Here is a 27806-nt window from a genome sequence, read left to right as displayed (position 1 = left end):
ACTGTCACGTACAGGTGATGAGCGCTAGCAAACATTAGGAAAAATTTTTTTTATATATATTTCCCTGTAACTGAATAAATATACAGAATTTTCTTTAATTAATATTTTTTATATTTGTGAATCAATCATGCTGTGGGCGTATTTGGAACACATGTGGGCTTGCATGGGCTTTATTGGCACCATTTTAGACTTTTGAGTTTATTCTTAAATAAATTAAATTTAAATAATATATTTCCAAATGAGAGAGATATTGCATTTTAACACACCTTCCTTTTTTATAAGCCAAGTAAATATCTATGATAAACACCTAAACATTTAGTGGTCTTAATGGGTACACTTACCCTGAATCAAAAGATGTTTTTATGGGCTTCTGTTTTGGTATTATATTTTTATGCAAGGAGTAAATTAAAAACAAAACCACACTATTTATCTATAATTTAAGTACATACTGTAACCTCTGTGTGATTTGGCTATTTCAAATTCTATTCTATTCTACTTGGTTCTAAAATGTTAAATGTGTACTTCATGGGGTCTATTACTTTTCCAAGTGTCATTTAGTTTAGGCTTCACTTAATACAACAAAAATGTGATATGACTTAATGAACCTAACCAATTTTTTTTATAAGATTACGTTTTTTTATCATTTATTCATAAGCGTTATTTTAATAAGCACTATGCAGCTTCTTAGTGTACATTAGTTTCTAACAGGAAACAAATATAACCAAGCCACGATTTTAAAGCTAATACGGCAACACAAGAGAAATGGCAGTAAGGGTGGGCAGGGAAACATCTTCAGACCAGCAACACAACACATGCTGACACACATTTAACAAGTCCAAAATAGCACCACCAGAAGAACTTCAGCATTACGTAGCGAGCTTTTTATAAAGATTCCACAACACAGCAGACTCAGTTAAACACTGCAGGATTTTACCAGCCGAAATGTGTAATTAATGTATAGACTGAAGGCTTAAAAGTTTAAATTGAAACTTTGAATCCATTGTCCTGAAAAATAAATCTACCACAAGAAACCTTGGTGCTTGATAGACTTTTCTGAAATACAGATGAGCGTTAGTAAACACGAGTCACATGTTACATTGATCCCATCATCCGCTACACTGAAACAACCAGACAAACTGCACCCAAGGCGGAAAAGTGAGAAAACTTTCGTTGAAACATTACCCGGTAAAACCTTGACCACGGATTTATCAGTCTGTCACTTTTGTGAGTTTCCCGGGACCCTCAGGAGCTGATCGGAGGTCTGCCTTCGACGGCACATTTGTCGGATTCGCAACAATCACGTCCATTCACTGCGGCATGACAGGAATGCGCGTGTGCTCAGAGCGCTAACCTACGCGTGCACCTGGGTCCTAACGCCATACCCACTCTTCATCTAAAACGCACGGGCAGTAAAAACTGTTTAGTCAGCTAAAGCAGTGCTTGAATTGAATCAAGTCTTATGGGGGGTCCTCAATAGCAAATCCAAAACGGCAAAACCTTTTTAACACAACTGGATGGTTATAATTATAATACTTATATGATATCAAATAAAGAAAGAATATAACCCCCTAAAAATGTCAATAAAATGCTGTCTCTTCCTTTCGCTGAGAAAAAAATATTATTCTCCTTTTTAAAAGTTAAAGTTAGACAGTTTTGAGCTTAGAGTTCTTAGATGTATGTGCGTTCACATGTTCAGAGACACAACAAAACTATAAAATAACACTAAAAACAGACTTCACATTTATTACTGTAAATAATTAATTCATAAAATATACTGCATCCAAAAGATATTTTGTGAGTATGAGTATGTCTTATTCAAGCTCTCAAGTCGAGCACTGAGCTAAAGCAGGGGATGTTTGCTAATCAGGGGTGCAAAAATGGGTTATGCAGAACACACATTCCCATTGTGCCAAAATCATTCTTTTTTTTTTTTTTTTTTTTAATATTAATTATTAATGGAACGTGTTTGACCGTTACCGGAAGCTAGTTATTATTTATTAATTTATAAAATTTTATTTGTGTAGCACTTTTAACAATTGTGCATCGTACCAAAGCAGCTTCACATAAAATAGAAACACAAAAAAGCAAAGAACAACAAAGCATGTCAGTTTTTAAAAATAGTTAGGATGGAGTATTTGCAGTTACATGGAGTCATTTCTTACTAAATAATGTAATAAGTAGTACTCCATTCCAGGCCATAATATGAATACAGACTAGGATGGACTACATGGAGGTAACTTGAGCTCCCCCTGTTGGAAAGAAGTCCATACAGGTCAGAGGTGAACACCCTATTTAGGGAACACCTACTACTAATGGGTAAAATCGCCATTACGTGCTGAAGAAGGGGTTTATTCCGAAACGTTCGTTGTTGGTGATTTAAAACTAGGTTGTAAGTGAACTGTGAGTGCTGTCCTTGCTTACACTACACAATACCATTGTATATGAGGGATTCACCACCCAGTTCAAGATAAAAGCTACTAAATAAGTGTGAGCGTGTTGTTTCATATATTAGCATGTTAAAATGGCCACTTACGTGCAATCAAAAATGTACTCTTTTTAAGTGTGTCCTTTATAATGCAAATGAGCTAATGAAATGCAAACACTGATAGCAATGATGGTGACTACAAATGAAACAGCTGACAAACTTTACATGTTTCAAACAGAGATGGTGATAGAGAGGATAAAGTTACAGATTGCATTACAGGAGCATTAAAATATTAGTGCAAAAAAATAGTTTTATTTACTGTTCAATCTGCAGGACAACTCTGAACAACAATTTACTCTAAATTTGTTACATTTACTCTTAAGAGGCCCTATTTTAACGATCTGAAACGCAAGTGCGAAGCGCAACGCGCAAGTGAGTTTGTGGGCGGATCTTGGGCGCTGTTGCTATTTTCCCGGCGTGAGAAATAACTCTTGCGCCGGGCGCAAATCAATAAGAGGTTGGTCTGAAGTAGGTTCATTATTCATAGGTGTGGTTTGGGCGTAACGTCAAATAAACCAATCAGAACGCTATCCAACATTCCCTTTAAACGCAAGGGCGCAAGTTCCATGCCGGGTTGCTATTATTATGACGGATTTACCAGGCGCACACCAGGAGCGGTTCACAGCCGAGGAGACCGACGTTCTTGTAAGAGCAGTCAAAGACAGAGAAGCCAAGCGCTACAATGATGTCAGGAGACGGGGGAATCCCAAGCTTGCCAGCATAAATCAGGCACGCCGTGTAACGGGAGGTGGATCTGCCTCTACACAGGACCTGACGCCAGCAGAGAACATCGCTGTGTCCACCCTCACCGCTGAAAGGGTTTGGGGGCTTTGAAATCGGACCCAAGAAACGCAACCAAGGTCCAACCCCAAAGTACTCTTACAAATCAAGTTCATATACATTAAGGTTTCTTATGAAAACATTTTAATTATTATTTACATAAAATAAACGTAATACAGCCACATAACAAACTTATTATTATTAACTTATGAAAATATTTTAATCGTTATTTGCATGATAATTTTTTAACGCAGCCACACAATAAATAAAAACTATCACCACAATGGTCACCACTATGATTCCCCTTATCTCGTGTATTAATATTTTTTTGTGTAACAATTTATGATTTACAAAAATAACTGTTGCATCTGTGTAGATTAGATGCAAAGTGTGTGCGCGTTGTGCACGCTATACATTATGGCCAAGCATGCGGCCCTTAAAATAGCATAATGAACCACGCGCAACGCGCCACTGACTTTAAACTTTTTTTTTCTGGTCAGTGGCGCAATTGTTTTTTGAAACTGCAAAATAGCATCAGGGATGGTTTGCGCCGGAACACGCCTCTTTTTTTGCGCTGAACCGCCCAGGGAGCGCAAGTTCATTCTCTAGTTTGCCGACGTGCGTCTGTGGAGGGAAAAACCAGCTGTGCGCCGGTGCAAAATACGAATGATACATGCGTCACTGACGAAGTCAATTGCGCTGGGTGCAAGATAGGGCCCAAAGTGTTGAATTCCACTCAGAAATGTTTAACATTGAAAATTTTAGCTGTGTGCCAATTTCCTGCCCCCTCAAAACTTGCGACATCTGTGGCATTGTACTGTGTGATAAAACTGCACATTTTGGAGTGGCCTTTTTTGTGGCCAGCCTAAGGCACGCCTGTGCAATAATCAAGCTATCTTATCAGCATCTTGATGCGCGACACCTGTGAAGTGGATGGATTATCTCGGCAAAGGAGAAGTGTTCACTAACAGAGATTTAAAGGGATTTATGAACAATATTTGAGAGAAATAGTCCTTTTGTGAACATTGACAAAGTCTTAGATCTTTGAGTTTAACTTAAAATGGGGACAAAAACAAGGGTTTTGCGTTTATAATTTTGTTCAGTATAATTAAGTAGTATCAGATATAAGGCAGTGAGTGTTTACCAAGAAATATCATTATCACAATGCTTTGTTCTTTCTGGATATTTAAGGAAAGTGGTAAAAGATTCAGGCAGGATTTTCTATATTTAGAAAAGCACCCCATGATGATGTGTTTTGGCATCGTGTTGTAGATTGCCATGTAACTGCTAGATACAGTACTGATCAGTGAAAACAAGTAAAATATATTGAGATAAAGGAAATATGATTTTATGCTTACTAAATCAGCCTTTACAAGGCGTTCAGTTAAAGAATAAATAAAAGATTAAGATGCTTGGACCAGATTGCAACGTACTGGTTTATGAAACTCTGTGTGTGTGTGTGGGGGGGGTTTGCAAATGTGGTTTACGTGTGTGTGTGTGTGTGTGTGTGTGTGTGTGTGTGTGTGTGTGTGTGTGTGTGTGTGTGCGTGCGTGCGTGCGTGCGTGCGTGCGTGCGTGCGTGCGTGCGTGTGTGTGTGTGTATGATTACAGTACCTTGATTAGTTCATTACTGATAATAACCCAACATCATACTCAGATTTACAGATTTATAGTACATTTATTTCATGCTTTAGTTGACTTCAAAAGTAAAATTTTCAGGTGATATTTATTTTTATATTTATTTTATATTTACAGACCTGCATTACTACAGTAAAAGTTTAATTTCAAGTTTGTATGTGCCCCCCCCCCCAAATTTTTTTAGAATCAGCTGCCACTGCCTAATAGTTTGTTTTTGCAAGCACCATAATACGACATCAAGGTACGTATAAGGGATCAGTGCCCTCTGGCTGCCATCAGGTTATACATCCTGTGGTTACATTTTAAGGTTTTTTGCCTGATATTTTGGAGCATCTAACCCCACCCTTACCTTAAACCCAACCAGTTCTTAACCATATAAAACACAACACGCAAGCAATGGTACAGTCACATTGCATAAATTGACAAAAAAACAGCAGTATAGATGTATTACAAACAATTTGCATTGCAAACCTTGTGAACTGAAGCCATATCACTTTATATGAAGAAATCTATGAATGCAATGCACAATCAAACATAAACCAGGGCCTGGTTCCACAATAATGCTTGTTCTTAGTGCGAATATATTAAGTCATATCACATTTTTGTTGTATTAAGTGAAGCCTAAACTAAATGACACTTGGAAAAGTAATAGACCCCATGAAGTACACATTTAACATTTTAGAACCAATAACTATCTCAAAAAGATATATCTTACCAAAGTTGTTTATGTTCCTAAGTGTGTTCCCCGAAGTGTCCCTAAGGAAGCTTCTTAACACGCTGCCTCTAAGTTCGACATAACAAAGGTGCTGTCCCAAGTGAAGGTGCTGAATTAGTTGGGATCGATTGTTCAGGGATCAATTTTTCACTTCAAGCGAAGGTGCATTACGGAGTTAAATAAGACAACACGTTCTATGCAAATGAAACATTCCTTAAATTATTCCAGTAACATTTATTTTAACATAGTTTAAGTTATCCGTACAATATAGACCAGGGGTGTCCAAAGTCTGTCCTGGAGGGCCTGTGTCCTGCAGAGTTTAGCTAAAACTTCCCTCAACACACCTGCCTCAAAGTATCTAGTCTGCCTAGTAAGACCTTGATTAGCTGGATCAGGTGTGTTTAATTATGGTTGGAATAAAACTTTGCAGAGACACCGGCCCTCCAGGAGCAGGAGTGGACACCCCTGATATAGACTATAAATTAAATTATCAAATTGTCAGTAATATGTTCACACGATATGTTGTGACGGGTAGACAAACCGTAATTAATACACTTTAAGATTAATGGTAAGGTACTTTACAATAAGAATGTATTGGCAAGCAGCTGTAGTTACTTTTGTTTAATGCGTTATTGATTGTCATTGGTTAATATTTTCAATAAAAAGCAACCTATCTACAACCCAGCAGGCATTTCAACATTGGTTCACCAATAAATCAACGCCAAGGACAAGGTTGAATCAACGTTGAATTACCTTTTGATTTTGCAAATGTATTCAACGTTAAACAACTGACCTTATTTAAACTATATTTAAAAGTTGAAGGTCGGTCATATGCCTGCTGGGAATGAACAGAGAGAGAGTGAGAGAGAGTTAGATACAGAATATGGTGATGAATTTATTTTATTGTAGCCACGTCAGGCAAAATGTGAAAAGGGCTTAAGTTTTGCAGAATAAATAAATTAACATGGACTAAACCGAAGTCTGTTCCCCTTCGAAGTCTGGTTATACTAGAAAGCAATAAATATGTATTATATAATACAATTTATTAAATATTTCATACATTTGACAGTTTTCTATTAAGGTAAATCATTTCCAAATGCATGTCATTACAGTAAAATTATACCCCAAAATATAATTTTATACCCTAATATTTAAAGTTTCACCTGTGGCCAGTAGAGGTGCCTGATTAAGTAAACGCATCCGTTAGTCATATTTGAGGGAATAGACAAACGACCAAAACAGTCGTATGGGTTGGAGGATACTTTGTATGTTATGGTTGCACATTTGTTTGTATACAGTGATATGCACACGGGTAGAGATGTATGAAACTGTGTATTTAACTGTGTATCTATCAATCTATCTTTATTCATGGCAAAAATCAAATATTTTAAACAATGTAATCTGGACAGTTGATAACACACATTGGAGCATGGCAATTCGGCATCTCCAATTTGTCTAGGCTTCTGTAGGAAGAAACCAGAGTATCCAAGGAAATACATGCTGACATGCAAAAAAATAAATGTAAATTTACAGACTTTATTAAAGTAACAGTTAACAGAGATCTAAAAAGGTCCTGTTATTAAAGACGGACTGTATTTTTGTCTGCTGGAAGTTTTGTAGAATGTTTTTAAATATGCACTGTTATATGTTGCTGAACAGTAATTTTTTCAATGCTGTAAGGCAGGGCTATTCAATTGGCGGCCTGCGGGCCACTCCTGGCCCCCAAGGTAATTTGATCCGGCCCTTAATGTAGTCTGTAAAAAAGACATATCTAGAATAAATTAAGTAAGTTAGACAATGGGCCCTACATTTACGAGTTGAAGCGGGTGCGTCTGTTTCATACAGCATGAAACAGTCTTGTGAATAGTATGCCATACAGACCCGTTTGCCACTGAACCTGCATTAACGACGACAGTGGGGCCTCCAGCCTTAGTCAAACGTGTTGGTATGTATGGTCGGGTTGCGTTTTTCGCGCTTTCGTGTGTCTTGTGAATAGTATGCCATACATACCCATTTGCCACTGAACCTGCATTAACGACGACAGTGGGGCCTCCAGCCTTAGTCAAACGGGTTGGCACGTATGGTCGGGTTGCGATTTTGGCGCTATCGTAAGTCTTATGAATAGTATGCCATACAGACCCGTTTGCCACTGAACCTGCATTAACGACGACAGTGGGGCCTCCAGCCTTAGTCAAACGGGTTGGTATGTATGGTCGGGTTGCGTTTTTCGCGCTTTCGTGTGTCTTGTGAATAGTATGCCATACAGACCCGTTTGCCACTGAACCTGCATTAACGACGACAGTGGGGCTTTAGGCCTTAGTCAAACGGGTCGTCAGGTTTCATTTTCTCTTAAAGATCGGAAGGTGACCCTTATTTACCATATATACCCTCGCATTGGGCCCCCAATTTGCTAAATCCTCAACTGTGGATAACATAATTATGCCGCAATATTTAGTCTGTCTGGAACTAAGCTGAGTTAAACCACATCACTGTGTGACACTTCAATACATATGAACGGCCGCTACGCTAATACGATTTTGTTTTTCCCTCCCTGTCTCGTCCTCGACCCGAGGACGAGACAAACAGACCCAGTCCCGGTAGATGTGAAAGTCGGCACACCTCTGATCTACTGGCTGTCCTTCAACGTTATGCCCAGCTGATACCTGACCAACGAGCACCGGCAGAACCGCTTAATCTCCGCTAAATCTCCATTTCCGTTCTCCCAAGGGTTTTTCCCTCCTAGGACTTATTTTTCCTCGGATAAAAGCCCGGGGTTTATTTTTCTCCTAGGGGGTTTTTTACCCTGGGGAGGCAGCCTTTTTGGGCTTTACCTAGCTTCCTCTTCTATACGTTGCTTTAGTAATACGTGCAATTATAATATTGAGTCATAGCCGCAGCAAATTTAACTGCTCATGCTATCATGTATTTTGTTGTGCTATCTGTCGTTTTCTGTGCTTTTCACTGCTTCTATTTATGTAAAGCTGCTTTGAAACAATTGACTTTTGTGAAAAGCGCTATATAAATAAAATTGAATTGAATTGAATGAGCTGCAGAGCGCGAGTCACGTGACTGGTGCGAGCAGCTGTGTCACGTGTTTATATTCGCGCTTTGGTCTACAAGTTCAACGCGATCACCTCCCCCGCTCGCGCCCGCGTCTCGAGACGCGATAGCTGACAGTGGTGAGTTAAGAGACCGGACTCTATGGCTGTTTTAACTTTATTTGTTGTATTTCCAGCTTAAAAACACTGCCTTTTCAGACAATTGTTGTCTGATATGTCAGCTCAATTATGACTGGCTTATTCACAATGACAATTACGTTAGATGTCTTAATAAAGGAAACTCGTTGAAACGATTTTGTGAACTAGACAAAATGATCCTGCCGTTTCTCCAAAATGCAAAGCAGACAAAGGCTCAAAATTATGCGAGTCATCGTTCTCACACAAGAATGCAATTAAAATGAGTAACAGTTAGTCGGCCATCGCTCACAGCCCAGCACCTGCACCACTGAATGCAGGGTTGCCAACTCTCACGCATCTGGCGTGAGACTCACGCATTCAGCCTCAATCTCAGTTCTTGTCACAGGGTGACTATTATAGGGCGGAACCAAAAGCGGCGAAGATTGGTTCTGCCCGAAGATGGTTTCCGCCCAGACCTTTTTGAACACCATTACTTCCTGGTTGCTGGGGCAACACAATCACGGCTTTTACGAGCAACAGGTGCGGGAAGTTAATGTGGCGATTCGGGATTGGAGGATGTGTGAAGATGAGACGGATAAATAGAGTGGCAGAAACACCAGAGAACGGAGTTGATTTCGGGGCGAGCTCCGCTCCGCCAAGGGCGGATCAAATACCCATTTCTCCGAAGAGTCTGAAGGCGCCGTTGATCCGGGGATCGCTAAGTGAGCGGAAAGAGTGCGGGGCCGAAGTAGGCGAAAGGAAGGAGTGGAGGCCGTTTGTTAAAGGAGCACCACGGAATAAGTGCTTTTCTCTGCTGTTGTTGTGTGTTGCGAGTTCAATGAACAGTTTGCGGCCCCACCGTGGAGAGAAGCGTGGGTGAGCCGGGGAGTAATACTGGAAGTCTATATAGAGAGCCAACGCTGTGAAGCATTGACATCGCACGTGAGTAACGCTGTACATTGTACTGTGCAGAGTGGAAGAGGGTATATTACCTAACGTGTGTTGTGAGTTCAATGAACAGTTTGCGGCCCCACCGTGGAGAGAAGCGTGGGTGAGCCGAGGAGTACAATTAGGAGTAAACACAAGAGGTCCGGCGTCCATCATTTGGGTGCTTTTCCCTTCCTTGAAGAAACACTGCCTAACCAACCACACGACGAATCCGGGTCGAGTTTGGCTCAGTCCTTAGTCACATAAAGTGGGTGGAGTGTCGTGGGTGAGTCTTTGTCTTCATTGTGTGTGGGTACACCTAAAGCTTGCAGTGTAGTGTTTGTGTTGACAGAAGCCACTTCGAGTTCAGAGGAATCGTGAGGAAATTACAGCAAAGAATCTAATGAGCGAGAAGGAAAAATTCCGGTCACCTCGCTGTGGAAAAGTAAAAGTCCCAGTCATCTGTGTAATTCTTACCTCTGCTTACAGCCACGAAGCTGAGGAGGAACAGTAAAAGTTCTAGTTACCTAGGAAGGATTTACCTCTGAATATTTAATAAAAGTTGTTAAATTTTAATCCTCTGTCTGTCTGGTCATTGGGGTGTTTTGGGACCTCTTGGGGTGGAACTAGGAGGAATGTGACCCGCGACAGGGGCGGTCCGCTTCTCCAACCTGTGACACTCTCACGCTCAAAAAAGAAATCTCACGCTAAAATAGACATTCTCTGCTGTATTTTTTTCACTCATGTGCATGGCCGTACCGACCATTGAGGTATTCGTCTTTGTCTTATTTAACCCAATGCTCAGCGCTCGTTTGGCTTCTTGCGCTGCCACGCAGACCGATCTGCATGTGACGTCTTAGCACCGCGAGAACGATTCAACAGTAAATGACTCAGTATGCATTTAAACGAACTCGCGGCCGTGTGATGTCACATGCCAACTTGTCTGAGCTCCGCCCAATTAAGAAAGACAGTCAAATTGACTCCCAGATGACGAATCAAATCCCAGACAGAGGTGCAACTCAAAGGAGGACAGCTGCACGATTCCTCGTGGAAGAAAGTGCAAGAAAGATGTAAGTAATTATGGTTAGAGGTCGACCGATTTATTGTCCGGGCCGATTAAATGGCCGATTTTTGGCATATTTAAAAAAATCGGGTTTTGCCGATTTTGCTGCAAAATTAGACCGATTAATAGGCAGGCGCATCTGCGGGCACCTAAGCGTTGTTGTAGAACTCGTGACGCTGCCTCTTGCTGCAAGCAGATTGCTCCCGTGTGTGTGCAGCCGTGCCTTGTTCACAAACAGCTTAAAGTAAACGATGGCGGGATTGCGCGAATTAAGCAGCCAGTACAACAGCGCGACGGGCTTATGTCTCACGGTGCACTGTCCGTGCAAAGATTAGGCTCATTTCATGTGATTAATGAGTGATGATGATCTTTGTTTGCATGACAGAGAGAGCAGAGCCGCGCATGCACGCTTTCTGTCTTTAAACTGTCTCCCTGCTTTTATTACTCAAAACAAAACTGACTCGATGGCGAAAGGTCGGAATACCAAATCATATCCACCGAGGAAATGTTTTTCGTGTTGTTACAGTAACACTTTGTTTACAGTTTTGCGCTGCTGAGCCTGGATTAGAACACAACGCGTCCGATTCGCGAACTGACTCCTTTGAACGGATTCGTTTGAATGAACGGTTGAAACAACAGATCTGTCCCAACACTAACCTCACAAGCAGGGGCGCCGTTAGGGGGGGTGCAGAGTATGCAAGGCATGTGGGCCCATGAGTACGCTAGGGGGCCCCACCGTCATCACTTTTCCATTTTTTTTTTTTTTTTACACGTTTAATTATTAACACTATAGTAAAATGTAAAGTAAATGAATATAAAACTAATGTAAATGACTTTGTGATAAGTAAAATTGAGACACTTTTTAAAACAGCGTGCAAGCATGACCTTGTAGATGCAATTACATATTTGGCGGTTCTGGTGGTTTTTAATTTGATTGTGCAGGTATGGATATGGGTGGGTAGGCAACATTTTGGTTTGGGATCAGTTTGGTGGGTTTGCTATGCAATCCTTTTAAGTTACCACAAACAGTCGAAAGCTCTACTGTTTGGCATTTCAAGGTAAGATCTCACATGCCACTAAAAAGCGCTCATGCTGATCCGTAAACTGTTTGTTTCATGAAAAATTTAAAATATTTGTGTTAAAACAAAAGGACAGCAAGGCCTTTATTTAAGGAAATATTAGGATAGCGACTGCTGAAAAATAGGCCATTGCATTTCTAAGACGGACAATTACTTAATAGGCGCAGTTAAAAATATTATTTTCTGCAATTGTGGAATCTTTATTAAATAAAAATGAAATAGGAGAATTGTCTTAGCCATTGTAATTGAGTTAAATTTTAAACGACTAAGAGCTGGTTTTAATGTGACAGCGCATCATTTTCAAAGTGAAAGTGATTCATTTTTATTCAGGTTTGCAACGGAGGTTTAGCCCTTAGTACAGCTATATCAGATTGTTTTTAACATGTATCCGAATAGAGAATGTCTGTTCTATATTTATGTTTAAGTATTGTTTTGTTTAAATATTGTTGTAATGTTATTACTGTTTTGTTTCAATTTAATTCGATTATTAAGACTGTAATTTTAAACGCTATATATGGGGCGTTGTAATGGATTGAAGGCTAATATGACGGTAAAAATAGAGTGAATCATAAGACATAATTTTCGAGTTTAATTTAAGTTTTTGCTTTAAATGTTTGCTTAAAATAAATTTCGTTTAATATAATTAGTCTCTTAATTTTAATGAATGTTTTGTTGATAAGTGTTGTTAATATTAAAGAAAAAGTACATTAAAAAGAACACCGTGCATCATTACGTAACAAATATAAACTACTGCAATATGCTATCAAATGCCAAAACATGCAGTATTATTTTTGTAATAATATAGTTGTTGTTGGATGTGCAAAATCATATTATGGATTGCGGCATGCTTTTGACTGAAAATCAACGTCATATTATTTTTTAAACTTTTGCCGGCCACGCTTTTTGTCATGAGCGGAGGACGCGTGTGGGGGTTGCGGGAAACACATACCACACGCACAGAGAACAACGACATAAAGAGAATATAAGTTATTTGGTGTTTTCTGATGAATACAATCGGTTTGTAAGAACATTTTTAAATGGACTAAATGGACTATAAGATCATCAATATGAATTGAATTGAACTCTGAAGAATGAACTATTATAGGCTAAACATAAATGTACACATTTCGCTTCTAAAACCGCACAGAAAACTCGACTGGCGCGACTTTCAAAGCCCCTTCCATAGATTTCCATAGATTCAGAAAAGCATCTCCATGCATTATTCTTCTTTTAGTTATCTCTTTAAAATCAGTCATGTGAATGTTTTCTGCCATTCCAGATTAAAATGGTATTCGTTTTTCAAATGCAAATGCGACTTGTAAAATTAAATAAACACACTCAACTGAGTAATTTTCTATAGCTACACATTATGGTATGAAAATCAAACAATCATCTAAAGAAAGGGGCCCAAAATTTTGTCTCGCATACCCCCCTTGAAACTGTTCATTGCGCCCCTGCTCACAAGACGTCACTGTCAGCACAATCAGTCACTTATAGCGCCTCAGAAATGAAAATGTAAATGTGTTTAGAAAGATTTGCCCTAAATAACAATCTCAACTAAAAAACATAGACATTTACTATGTTAACTTTATGATGAATAAATAATTTATCAGGTCTACCAAATAAGGATTTTATCCTACAAAGCAATAAAAGCCATGGTAAAAAACTGATCAAAGATGATGACAGCAGAGTGTCAGGTAATATCTGTGTCTGATAAATGCATGGTGCAGAGGAGGTTGTAAAACTCTTCAGTCATAATTTTTTTAAACTTTGACTTAAATAGTGACATTTTTACATTTAAAATATCTGCTAATGATGAGAACATTTTGATTATTGTGTACATATAGAAAATCGGCCAAACATATCGGCCATCGGCTGTCCTGATTTCTAAATATCGGCATCGGCCAGAGAAAAAGCCATATCGGTCGACCTCTAGTAATTAAACGCTGACTATTGTATAGCTGTATAATGATTAGATTCACAGCCGTGAACTTGTAAATCTGACGCATCGTGCGCGGCACAACGCTTAAATAAGCCCATGTTCGTTTTTAGCTTAAACGGATAAATTCACATAACATTTGTGAATGTAGCTGTCTTAATGAGTATCATGGAAAAAAACTGATTATGTCTTAACCGAATGTAAACATTTTATTGCATTTTGTCTAAAGCCTGCCTAATAAACACTATCCATTTTGAAGTCATTTAAGTTAAACAAAAGAAGAGAAAATCACTCACTTGTCTGTAACTTTTGTAACTTTGTAAAAAAAAAGGATTAATCCATATTTACTTTTAAATAAATTACTTTTTTGCCAAAAAATCTTAGTGTTGAGCTCTTCTATTGAAGTAAGTTTAAGGTTTATTATGGAATTTAAATTTCCTGAACAACTTTTACTAAAATTACTTCTTCATTAACAGACATCAAATGTGAGAAGTTTAAAATGCAGCCTTGCATCATATCTTAAAGCAGGTAAGTTCAAAGATGATTATTTGTAACACCTGACCCTAGATAATAAACATGTGAATATTATCCAAATCAAAATTCTTATGACAAACAGGAGGCTGATGGACCATAAGGGCCCAATATATAGTAATTTCCTGAATATAAGCACCATGCATTGTTTTATTCACCGTGTTTTATGCAAACAAAAAACAAAAGCATGTATTAACCTCATCTGTGTATTAACCTCAGTTTACTAACACAACCTATTGAATCAGATCATGAGTTGACGATAAAGTAGAATAAATGCAATGCCATGTATAGTCCTCACTCATGCATTAACCTCATAGATTATGACCTTAGTTAATCAACCATACTTATTCAGGGGAGCTTGATGAACTTTCAGCAATGCCCTGATCATAACAATCACATAATAAATCAAATAGTCAAAGTAACATTTAACAAAAAGAAACTTATCAAAACAAAAAGAAACTTGCCAGAAACACAAAGAAACTTTAAAACAAAAAAATCTAAACAAAAACATCAAACATTTGGAAATGAATGTAGTAGGTGTAGGTATAGATGTTAAGAGGCTTGTGGTGTCCACCGGCCAAAATTTCCATTAGGCCGCTGCATGCGCACGTTTGGGGAGAATTCTCACTTCAGACAAAGTTGGCAACCCTGTGAATGCGTATTGTGCTGACAAACATACACCTGATTTTACTGCTCTTGCGCAATGTAAAAACATATTCTATCTTATTAGAAGGTAGGCTAATGTTTGTTATTAAGATGGCTGTTGTAGTTTAAATAGGGCTACTGTATTAATTAGCTTTAACAAAAATCAGCATAAAACAATTATGTTTCATATTATAAACTTTTTTGTTATGTGCACTGGTGTGAGTAAATGAGTTAAATTCTCAATGAGTGTGATATGGATCTTATTTACCTATTTAAATGTAGAATAAAGCGTACTTGGTAATCTTACAACGCACTTATGTTTTATTGCAATTTGAAAATACAACATATGAACATGTCTGGATGTAGAAAAAGCCTACTTAGATATCTAACAATGCACTAATGTTGTTGAATGCAATTTCACAATACATGTTTGTAGAAAAAGCCTATTGTACAATGCACTGATTTTGTTTTTATGCAGTTTCAAAATATAACATTAGTATGTTTAAATGTAGGAAAATGTAGTCATCATCACTGTTATATCTCCGGCCCCTTATTTGAGATGCTTTTCATGAACTGGCCCCCACGACAAACTAATTGAATAGCCCTGTTGTAAGGGGAGTAAAAGTTTGAATTATTGTGTTCATAGCTACACAGATATAGTTAGACTAAGCGCAGTGTGTTTATGTCTACAGTTCATACACCCTTAGGCAGCTTATTTGGTTGTCTACTTATCAGGGTACCAAGAAGAGTAGAGACACTAAACAACTGACATTCTTAAAGAATAAAAAATACAGCTATCCACAAACTGTGAAGGTGTTTAATCCACATACATTTTAAATCAATCTCAAATACTATTAAAATCAGTAATATGTGTTTATCAGAACGATATTTCTATGTTAATTATTTCTATGTAACAAAGGGCAGGAAAAACACATACATCCTTCTTTTGCCTTTTTTCCCTCCCAGATTATAATTTGTTTCCTACCTGGTTTGATGCTCCCCGGCTGTCGTTTTGCTGCTTCTAAATATAGTATTATGTCTACTTTCTACTACTTTCATCATCTATCTTTTTAAAAATATGTTTTGCAATCAAGGAAAGAGGGTGGTGTTCAGGAATCTGTGAGCATTGATATGAAAACAACGTAAAATATGCTGCTGTGCATGTGTCCTGACATGCCAGTCGGAGTTACATACATCCTCTGCCCAGACATGCAAGTGTAAGCAAACTCAAAAGACCTTGGAATGGGAACAAAGAATAATGGGAAAAGACATTGGTTGAGGAAAATACATGAGACAAACCATGCAGACGTATTATAGCTTGATATGCATGTTAAAGTATACAGAAACAGAGCTTTGAAATAAGGAATAAACTACAAACATGAACATTTCATAACAAGAGGTCTATCTAGCTCATTTTTTCAAACATGTAAGGAACACACAAGCAACACAGACACACGCACACATGTTGGCATATGTGGTTTACAGGGACGATTCCATAGATGTAATGCATTTTATACTGTATATTCTATTCACCTAATCTACCCCAGTCCCTCAATGTCACAAAAACCTATTGGCAATCTGTAATCTATGAAAAAGTACCATTTAGTATGTTTTTTAAGACGTTCAGTTTATAGCATAATAAACATGACATTATACACTATTCATGTCCACATGAGGAAACCAATTATAGGACCAAAGACCAGAGATAGGAATACCAGTGTTTTGTTGACCTTGTGGGGATATTTTGAGGTCCCCATGAGGAAACAAGCTTATAAATCAAACAGAAAGATGTCTATTAAAATCTGAAGTAGCAGAAAGTTTTCTGTGATGGTTAGGGTTTGGGTAGGGGAATAGAATATGAAGTGTGTACAGTAAAAATACCATTACGTCTATGGAATGTCCCCACAAAACATGGACACCAGAATGTGTGTGTGCGTAAGTATGTTGGATTTAGTTATTGTGCACTTTTTTTTAAAGTATATTTGATTTTATGGTTCAGTGATGCTTTTTGCAAATGTTCACTTGTAGAAAATGTTTACATTTTATTCACATAATATGCAACAGCAGTATTTCCACTGTAAACCTATTTTATTTATATGAACTTAAACTGTATGGCTATGCTGTGGTTCCTGTAGGCTTTGCATGCTTGGGGGGCCTCCATGTCCATTTTGCCTGGGGCCCCCAAATTCCTTCAAACGACCCGGGTCTAAATACCTTTAGTCCAATAACAAATATATAATGTCAAATTACAATTGGAAAAATATAGATTGTAATTCTTGGCAGGGTACTCAGTGAAATACATGGAAATACATGTTTAACCATATGCTGTATGGTCACTTCTTCGCTACCAAGGGTTATATACTACAAGATGTGTAATCAGGTGACTAATTGAAGGAAAAGCCTAGAAGATGAGGGGAAAAACAATAAATGTAGTTCCTCAACCAGAGCCGGATTAAATAAATGGACTACACTAGGCAGGCTGCATTTTTGCCCCCCCCCCATCGAGGTTTTTTATTAATTGAAATCTGAAACTTACCAAAGTTACTAATAAAAGTTAATTCACATTTACATAGCCTAGTCTTTGGTTACAAATTGGTTGTTTGTATGCCAAATTAAGTTGTGTTGTATATTAACCAGTCTATCAGACTATTTTTTGCTAAATGTAGTATTTATACGTCATTACACGGCTCTATTAAATTATCCTCATCTTATCCATTGGGAGTGTCATTGTTAAGGCAGTAGTACCAGTAAATCTAAAGTTTATCTTATTTGCTCTCTTTACATTTAATCAACACATTTAATTAAGATTTTCTGCAAAATGCAATAGCTTACAACATTTATAAATGTTGTAATTAGGAATAAGAAGGCAAACATGACCCCTTCACATTCATCAAGGATGGAGGATTTAAACTATGGAAAACTAAAGGTTTTCAGACTATTAAAGACTTATATATGGATGGGATACTTCTTACATTTCAAGATTTGTGTGATAAACACCAGATTCCCTTTTTTTAATATTCACAGCTTAAAAAGTTTTATGTCTTCCAGGTCTACAGATATTATGTACATTCCCAAACTGTCATTAATTGAGGAAATAATTGGAAAAAGAGGTGAAAAGGTCCAATTGTCAAAATATTATAATTTAAAGAGTCTGGAGGAAAGACATTCAAAAAGAAATAGAGGAATTTGAATGAACTGAAGCATGTTAAAAGGCGCAAAAACAAATTATTGGATTGTTACAGAAGAGCCATTGCTTTGAACTGGAAGAGCTCTGTTTTAAAGGTTTACTATCTATAAGTGATGCAATACAAAACACGATGAGCGGACTATGCTGTCTAATAAGTGGATCTGCTCGCAAACTTACCTTCGTGGCTCACGGGCTTCTTTCTGAGTGTTTTGAGGACATTTACCTCAGTGGACGTTTTGCTCGATGAGGATTTCGTTGCGATTCTCCATCTTGAAGAGAAATATTCAGCGAAGCTCTCCCGCGGAGTGAAGAAGAGGTGGAGTTACGAGGTTTCTCAGACAGTTGAAATGTCCAATGGAGTTAAGAGGTTTGCGCTCAAGCTTTTTCAGGACTTTAGATTGGTTAATAAATTGTAAAAGTAACAGACTCACGTGGGGACTGACCAATAGCATTGAATTGTGAAAAAATATGAAATTGACAAATTTTGGACATACGAGGTTTCCGCCCGACAGTGACGTTGTAGATGGGACATTTGTAAAAAATTTTCCCCCTCTGTCTGGGCCCCATCCCGCCAATCGGGCCCTAGGCACGTGCCTAGTTTGCCTTGGCGTTAATCCGGCTCTGCCTCCAACACATATTAACTTTATCCCATAATCTCAATATTGATGGGAGTTGTCTTTCAGAATGATAATGCTTCAATTCACAGGGCAAAATATTTAATCTTCCAACTAAAAAACTTAATTGTATTTTAGCTGATATTAACTCATTTTGAATTTGAGGCCTGCAACATACTCCAAAAACCTGGGACAGGATCAAGACTGGGAATGTTTGGAACGTTCCACAGGTAAACTGGTTCATTGGAAACACCTGAGTGTCATGATTGGGCATTAAAGGGGCATCCACTGGCATTCATTTACATGCAAGTCATCCTTGGTTGTGAATGACTATGGCTGCATCCGAAACAGCGAACTACCATACTACCAGTGCTGGGCAAGCTACTTGGAAAATGAAGTGAGCTAAGCTACCAGTTACTTCACATTAAATGAAGCTTCACTACACTGAAGCTACCCCCCTGGGAAATGTAGCAAGCTAAGCTACATCAATAGTAGGGTGGCCATTCGTGCCAGTTCCGCCGGACACGTCCCGAACATGTTTTCGGGTTCGTTCTTCGGAAGTCGCGTTGGTCGACCGCATACGTCATCAAGGTTTAATATTTCTGGTTTAATTTCAGAAAAGCAACCGTTATATTTCAAGGTAAGAATGAAACTACAATGATTGTATGTCTTAAAAGAAATAAATATTACTTTTCTAATGTATTTTAACTGAAATGTGAGAACCTCAATGACGTATGCGGTCGAGCAACGCGACTTCCGGAGAACGAACCCGAAAACATGTTCGGGACCTGTCCGGCGGAACTGGCACGAATGGCCACCCTAATCAATAGTAGCTTGCTACATCCAAGCTACTTTTTTATTTTTAACTAGTTTTATTATGTAATTATTTATTCAGTTTCAATTTATCATTTTGGTAATTATAGGCAATACAAGCATAATGTAGGCCTACATACTTCACATTTTGGGGCTGTTTGCTGAACTTATCCTACTCCCAGAATAAAATGCATGTTTGAGCTGCCTTTATTCAAAAACACCTGGCCCTGACATATCTTAACACAAGTCTCTCCAACGTGGGCCCGCAGGTAGCCTGCACAGAGCCTGTGAGGTGCCCGCCAAAGCACATTCTATTAATAGTTTCAATTGTAATATTTATTACATGTTTTTATATTAGCTTGGCTTGGTGACATAACCCAGTCAGAGGTAGAGCACGAGTCTTCACAGAATGCGAGTGGTAATGTTTTGTATGAATGAAGGCTGCACAACTTCGAAAAATACGAAACAAATGACCTCCTGTGACGATTCAAATGACGCGCATATTCTCAAATTCAGGACGACTTCAGAAATGTTTGGAAAATTGTAGCTTGTGTGGAAGCTACCTCACTACTTGGTCAAAAAAAGAGCTTAGCTACTGAAAAGCTATTTGATTTAGAAAGCAGCTAAGCTACCGCCAAGCTACTGAAAAATGCTAGTTAAACTACTAGCTTCGCTACTTGTAGTGAAGCTACTGCCCAGCACTGCATACTACACTGTAAAACCTAACAGTATAAGTCATTTAACGAAATTAGTTTATTTAACTTATTGTTTTTTAAAAAGTTAATTTCACTTAATAAAAACTGTGATATGAACTCAAAAACTGCAAATGATTAACCATAACTGAAACCGAATAAGTACCCAGCTAACAGGGAACGTTCCTGTAACTTTGGCTAACATTCTCTAAAGGTTCTCCTAAAGTTATCAAAAAACGTTCTTGCAATAACATTACTAGAACGTTTCTTTAACGTTATCTGCAATTTATAAATGTCCTTAAAACGTTAGCATTAGAAACATTATTATTGTATTGTTAGTGGAACGTTCTACACTTGTATTGAAAATGTTACTATTGTGTATGTAATGTAACGTTCCTTAAACGGTAGCATGACAAACGTTATAATTGCATAGTTAGCAGAACGTTCTTCATACCTTAGCATTAAAAACATTACTATTGTGTATGTAATGTAACGTCCTTAAAACTGTAGCATTGAAAACTTTGCCATTGTGTATGTAATGTAACGTTCTTAAAACAGTAGTATTGCAAACGTTATAATTGCATAGTTAGCAGAACGTTCTTCATACCCTAGCATTGTAATCGTTACGGTTGTTTATGTAATTGTCATGGTTTGTAAACAAGACACGAACCCAAGTGCAGACGTAGACAATAATAATGGAATTTATTGCAGAAAAACAGGGAAAAACAAAATGCAACTAGGGTTTCACAACATATAACAGACTAAACTAAATTACTCTCCATACTCACAGAAGACTGACACAGGAATACAACAAGACGAATGTGCACAAAACAGCAAATACAAGGACAATAAATAGGGAGAACTAATGAGGGACACAGCTGAAATCAATGACAAGTAAGGGAGCAGGTAAAAAGTGACAAGACAAGGGAAACACATGGCTGGGTAAAAACACTTAGGCTGAATCCGAAATCGCATACTTACTGTGTAGGTCAGTGGTCTCAAACTCCCGGCCCGCGGGCCATTTGCGGCCCGCCCTCCCCCTCTCTGCGGCCCGCGTCACCTTTCAACAATATAACGTAATCTGGCCCGCAGAGAGATTTTTATTTAAATTTGTTTTTTTTTATTTAAACGTTTAAGGGTTCGGTCACATGTCGTGTCTAACAACGCGAATTAAAACGAGCCGAGGCGTTTCTTAAAGTATGTTTACTTTTCAAAGTGCTTGCTTAGGAGCGGAGGTTGCGCAGCGTGGGGTCGCGTCACCCGTTGCTACGCAGCCACAAGCGCGCGCTCTGTGATGGCGAGGGTAACGGAATGCGTGATCGGATTTGAATTCCTCTCGCGTCAATCATATCATTGTCACAATGCGATCAGTTCATCTGATCGCGACTTTGTAGTGTTTGTCCAGAGAAGATTTGTTACTTCCGGGTGGATACTCTGTTACTCAGAGAAGAGCTGCTGTGGGGTTATTACCGTAGTTCACATCAAGTCACAGCTTCTAATGGAGACACCGCAGTGGGAGATGTAGTGCAACAGTTTAATATTAAACTACGGATGAGAAAATGACCCATCAAAGTGCCCAGGTTAGGAAAAGAGGAAAGATGAGGAGAAATTACAGAGTATACAAGTATGTACACTTCTATATATAATGAATTATATATGAAGTATAATACATTATTATCTTGCTTGCTTATACATAGAGCAGTATTTTTACTGTCCTGTAACATTAACTACCCATCCAAATGTTTTAGGATCACTTTCACTTATTAATATTTTTCTAAATATAATAGCAAATTCATTAAAACGGTGGAATAACAAAAAGGAACATAATGAAGTCAATACTATGACTGAAAACAGTCAAAAACAAATACAAACAGAACCACTTACTGTTGGTAAATTTTTTTATAATAGTTTATAAATGTATAGGAATTAAATTTGTTAGTTTTAATAGGCCTTAGTTAATAATTCAAAGCCTAATAAGGTTAAGAAAATATTTACTTAATTTATAAAATAATGTATATTAAAAAATAAAAAACACTGTTTATATATTTTCAAGTATTATTATACATTAAAAAATATTTTAAATAAATATTGTACTTTTTTGAACGTTAAAATAGCTCTGCGGCCCTCTGATGAAATGTCAGTCTCAGAAATGGCCCCAAGCCAGTTTGAGTTTGAGACCCCTGGTGTAGGTACTGAATTTCACTGGGTACCTACTTAACGTGCGCTAAGGCAGTATGTACGTTCGCGTTAAGTATGGACAGCTTTCGCCATGTTGACGTTATCATGTGACATATGACGTAGTAGACTTGTTCGAGTTCATGCGGAACCACAGGAACCGACAGGAGATTGACATCACAATACCGCGAGAGCAACTCGAAATCAGACTTCTTCGTATGATTTCTGGAATCGCTCTCACGGTACCTTGATGTCATCCAGCTGTTGGTTCTTACAACGGTGCATAAACTTGAACAAACCTAATAACAGCCATGAAAACGTATTCAATTCAATTCAATTCAATTTTATTTATATAGCGCTTTTCACAAAAGTCAATTGTTTCAAAGCAGCTTTACATAAATAGAAGCAGTGAAAAGCACAGAAAACGACAGATAGCACAACAAAATACATGATAGCATGAGCAGTTAAATTTGCTGCGGCTATGGCTCAATATTATAATTGCACGTATTACTAAAGCAACGTATAGAAGAGGAAGCTAGGTAAAGCCCAAAAAGGCTGCCTCCCCGGGGTGAAAAACCCCCTAGGAGAAAAAAAAAAACCCCAGGCTTTTATCCGAGGAAAAAATAAGTCCTAGGAGGGAAAAACCCTTGGGAGAACGGAAATGGAGATTTAGCGGAGATTAAGCGGTTCTGCCGGTGATCGTTGGTCAGGTATCAGCTGGGCATAACGTTGAAGGACAGCCAGTAGATCAGAGGTGTGCCGACTTTCACATCTACCGGGACTGGGTCTGTTTGTCTCGTCCTCGGGTCGAGGACAACGACAGGGAGAGAAAAACAAAATCGTATTAGCGTAGCGGCCGTTCATATGTATTGAAGTGTCACACAGTGATGTGGTTTAACTCAGCTTAGTTCCAGACAGACTAAATATTGCGGCATAATTATGTTATCCACAGTTGAGGATTTAGCAAATTGGGGGCCCAATGCGAGGGTATATATGGTAAATAAGGGTCACCTTCCGATCTTTAAGAGAAAATGAAACCTGACGACCCGTTTGACTAAGGCCTAAAGCCCCACTGTCGTCGTTAATGCAGGTTCAGTGGCAAACGGGTCTATATTGTATACCATTTACAGGACCAGGAGAAAACGCCAAAAAAAAAAAAAAAAAAAAAAAAAAAAAATCGCAACCCGACCATACGTGTTAACCCGTTTGACTAAGGCCGGAAGCCCCACTGTCGTCGTTAATGCAGGTTCAGTGGCAAACGGGTCTGTATGGCATACTATTCATAAGACTTACGATAGCGCCAAAATCGCAACCCGACCATACGTGCCAACCCGTTTGACTAAGGCTGGAGGCCCCACTGTCGTCGTTAATGCAGGTTCAGTGGCAAACGGGTCTGTATGGCATACTATTCATAAGACTTACGATAGCGCCAAAATCGCAACCCGACCATACGTGCCAACCCGTTTGACTAAGGCTGGAGGCCCCACTGTCGTCGTTAATGCAGGTTCAGTGGCAAACGGGTATGTATGGCATACTATTCACAAGACACATGAAAGCGCGAAAAACGCAACCCGACCATACATACCAACCCGTTTGACTAAGGCTGGAGGCCCCACTGTCGTCGTTAATGCAGGTTCAGTGGCAAACGGGTCTGTATGGCATACTATTCACAAGACACACGAAAGCACCAAAATCGCAACCCGACCATACGTGCCAACCCGTTTGACTAAGGCTGGAGGCCCCACTGTCGTCGTTAATGCAGGTTCAGTGGCAAACGGGTCTGTATGGCATACTATTCATAAGACTTACGATAGCGCCAAAATCGCAACCCGACCATACGTGCCAACCCGTTTGACTAAGGCTGGAGGCCCCACTGTTGTCGTTAATGCAGGTTCAGTGGCAAACGGGTATGTATGGCATACTATTCACAAGACACATGAAAGCGCGAAAAACGCAACCCGACCATACATACCAACCCGTTTGACTAAGGCTGGAGGCCCCACTGTCGTCGTTAATGCAGGTTCAGTGGCAAACGGGTCTGTATGGCATACTATTCACAAGACACACGAAAGCACCAAAATCGCAACCCGACCATACGTGCCAACCCGTTTGACTAAGGCTGGAGGCCCCACTATCGTCGTTAATGCAGGTTCAGTGGCAAACGGGTCTGTATGGCATACTATTCACAAGACACACGAAAGCGCGAAAAACGCAACCCGACCATACATACCAACCCGTTTGACTAAGGCTGGAGGCCCCGCTGTCGTCGTTAATGCAGGTTCAGTGGCAAACGGGTCTGTATGGCATACTATTCACAAGACACACAAAAGCACCAAAATCGCAACCCGACCATACGTGCCAAACCGTTTGACTAATGCCGGAAGCCCCACTGTCGTTAATGCAGGTTCAGTGGCAAACGGTGGCAAACTATTTAATGCAATTCATTTTAAGTGTTCATGCAGAAAAGGTTTTTATTTATTTATTTGGTTGGTCTGTGTTATGACCGTGAGTGCTTTGTTCCGTGAAAATAACTATTGCGAGTTAAGAACCTTTACTAGACAAATTATGCGAATGCTTTGTTGAAGAGAAAAGTTTTAAGTCTAGATTTAAAATGATCGACTGTGTCTGATTCTCGGACATCGGTTGGTAAATCATTCCAGAGCTTAGGGGCTAAGTAGGAAAAGGATCTTCCACTTTTAAACACTTTTGATAGTCTAGGGATAATCAATAGGCCAGAATTTTGCGACCGTAGTGTGCGTGATGGATTGTATTCTGATAGTAATTCTCTAAGATATGAGGGTGCTAAGCAATTTAAAGCTTTGTAGGTGATTAGTGATATTTTAAATTGGATGCGATATTTAACTGGTAGCCAGTGTAAAGATGCCAGAATTGGGCTTATGTGGTCATACTTCTTAGATCGAGTAAGTACCCTTGCAGAAGCGTTTTGAACTAGCTGAAGCTTGTTGACCTGATTTGAATGGCATCCCCCGAGTAGCGAGTTACAATAGTCTATTCTAGAGGTCATAAAAGCATGAATAAGCTTCTCTGCGTCAGATGTAGACAGTATATGGCGTATTTTTGAGATATTTCTAAGATGGAAGAATGCTGTGCGGCAGACGTTGGCGATATGACTATCAAAGGATAAGTTGCTGTCGAACATCACACCTAAGTTCCTAACCGTGGAAGAAGGCACCACAGTACAGCCATCTATGTGCAATTTGTAATCTGACATATTATGTTTGTAGCGATTTGGTTCAATAATAAGTACCTCTGTCTTATTGGAGTTGAGCTTAAGAAAGTTATGTGCCATCCAGTCACTAACATCGCTAATGCAGTCTTTTAGCTTAGAAAACGTGTGTGTTTCGCTGGGATGCGAGGAGATGTAAAGCTGGGTATCATCCGCATAGCAGTGAAAACTTATGTTATGTTTCCTGATAATGTCTCCTAGGGGTAACATGTATAACGAGAACAGGATAGGACCTAAAACTGATCCCTGCGGTACACCGTATTTAACCAGGGAGTGATATGACTCTTCCTCATTTACATAAACAAAGTGATAGCGATTGGTTAGATATGACCTAAACCAGGCTAGCGCCTGACCACTGATACCAACATAGTTTTCTAGTCTATTGAGTAGGATTCTGTGGTCTATTGTGTCAAATGCTGCACTAAGGTCTAGTAATATAAGAATTGAGATTTCACCACGATCGGATGTTAATAGGAGGTCATTTGTAACTCTAAGCAACGCTGTTTCTGTGCTATGGTGGGGCCTGAATCCTGATTGGAACTTTTCATATGTACTATTATTTGTCAAGAATGTGCGTAACTGGCTTGCCACTACCTTTTCTAATATTTTCGAAAGAAAAGGGAGATTTGAGATTGGTCTAAAGTTATTAAGTTCTCCTTGGTCAAGCTGTGGTTTTTTAATCAGCGGTTTAATAACTGCTAGTTTGAAAGCTGTTGGAACGTATCCTATTTCTAGCGATGAGTTAAAGATATTTAGAACCGGGGTTGACACTACAGGGAATACTTCTTTAAGTAGTTTTGTGGGAACGGGGTCTAATATACAGGACGATGATTTGGATGATGTGACTAGTTTAGAGAGCTCATCTATTGTAGTAGGTTTAAATGAATCAAGATGTTCGTATGGTAGTCTAGTGTTAAGTGAACTAATGGGTAGAGTGGTGGCTGCCTGGGTAGCTACGATGTTTTCCCTAATAGCCGAAATTTTGTTAGAAAAGAAGTTCATGAAGTCGTTACTATTGTGTTGAAGTTTACTATTGGTTTCTGTTTGTTCTTTGTTTCTAGTCAGTTTCGCAACTGTGCTAAAGAGGAAACGAGGGTTATTATGATTCTCATTTATAAGCTTGCTAAGATATGTAGATCTGGCGGTTTTAATAGCCTGTCTGGAGTGTTTAACACTCTGTTTCCATGCTGCGCACCATACTTCTAACTTTGTGCTTCTATAATTTCTTTCCATTTTTCTAGCTGCCTTTAAGGGCTGCTGTGTGATGGTCATACCATGGAGCTGGCGGTTTTTCTTTGAATCTCTTTTTTCGAATGGGAGCAACGGCATCCAATGTGTTAGAACAGACATTGTTTAGGTTTTCTATTTCAATATCTAGATCGTCACAGTTATCTGCTACATGTTTCATTTGGGACAGGTCTGGAAGAGTGCTAATAAAGCTATCTTTAGTGGTGGAAATTATTGTTCTGGCTAGTCGGTAGCATGTTGTAGATTGAGTGATCCTATCTAGAAGTACAGTGTATGACACAAGGTAATGGTCAGAAACTGCATCACTCTGAGGTGATATTTCGACGTCATTAATATTGAGTCCGAGTGACAGAATTAAGTCTAATGTGTGATTACGAGTATGCGTTGGCCCTGTCACGTTTTGTCTAATATTGAGAGAATTTAGAACATCTATAAACGCACGTCCTAATGCGTCTTTTGGGTTGTCCACATGGACATTAAAATCACCAACAATAAGAGCTTTATCTACAGTGACTACAAGCTCAGATAGGAAATCTGCTATTTCTTTAAGGAAATCTGCATGGTGGCCCGGTGGTCTATAGATTGTCGCTAAAGCAAAAGAAAGCTGTTTGTGGTTACGATCAGTTATTTCCATATTTAACAACATTACTTCAAATGATTTAAATTTTAGCTCAGATTTTTGGTTTACTTTAAACATTGTGTTGTATATTGTAGCTACACCACCCCCTCTCCCCTTTAATCGAGGTTCGTGTTTATAATAGTAGTCTTGTGGGGTGGATTCATTTAAACTAATGTAGTCGTCTGCTTTAAGCCAGGTTTCTGTTAAACAGAGTACATCTAAGTTTTGGTCTG

The 27806-nt window shown here is 38.8% G+C and overlaps 1 protein-coding gene across 3 annotated transcripts in view; it reads right to left on the bottom strand.

The window, feature by feature from the left end:
- The window catches only part of amotl1 (angiomotin like 1), a 66017-nt gene extending 49915 nt beyond the window's left edge, over positions 1 to 16102 (bottom strand). The window contains exon 1 of one of the 3 annotated variants that reach the window (XM_065281899.1): positions 15964 to 16102. The gene's annotated coding sequence lies outside the window, so the exon portion shown is untranslated. Of the gene's footprint in view, positions 1 to 1182; positions 1358 to 15963 lie in introns of those variants that run through there. The other 2 variants (XM_073815639.1, XM_065281898.2) reach the window with 2 other exon arrangements.
- Positions 16103 to 27806: the final 11704 nt, after the last annotated feature.

The sequence above is a fragment of the Paramisgurnus dabryanus genome, chromosome 8 (assembly GCF_030506205.2).
Source record: "Paramisgurnus dabryanus chromosome 8, PD_genome_1.1, whole genome shotgun sequence".
In the NCBI taxonomy this organism is placed as follows: Eukaryota; Metazoa; Chordata; class Actinopteri; order Cypriniformes; family Cobitidae; genus Paramisgurnus; species Paramisgurnus dabryanus.
Note: the sequence above shows the minus strand (reverse complement) of the source record. Positions and strands in the feature narration are given on the sequence as shown.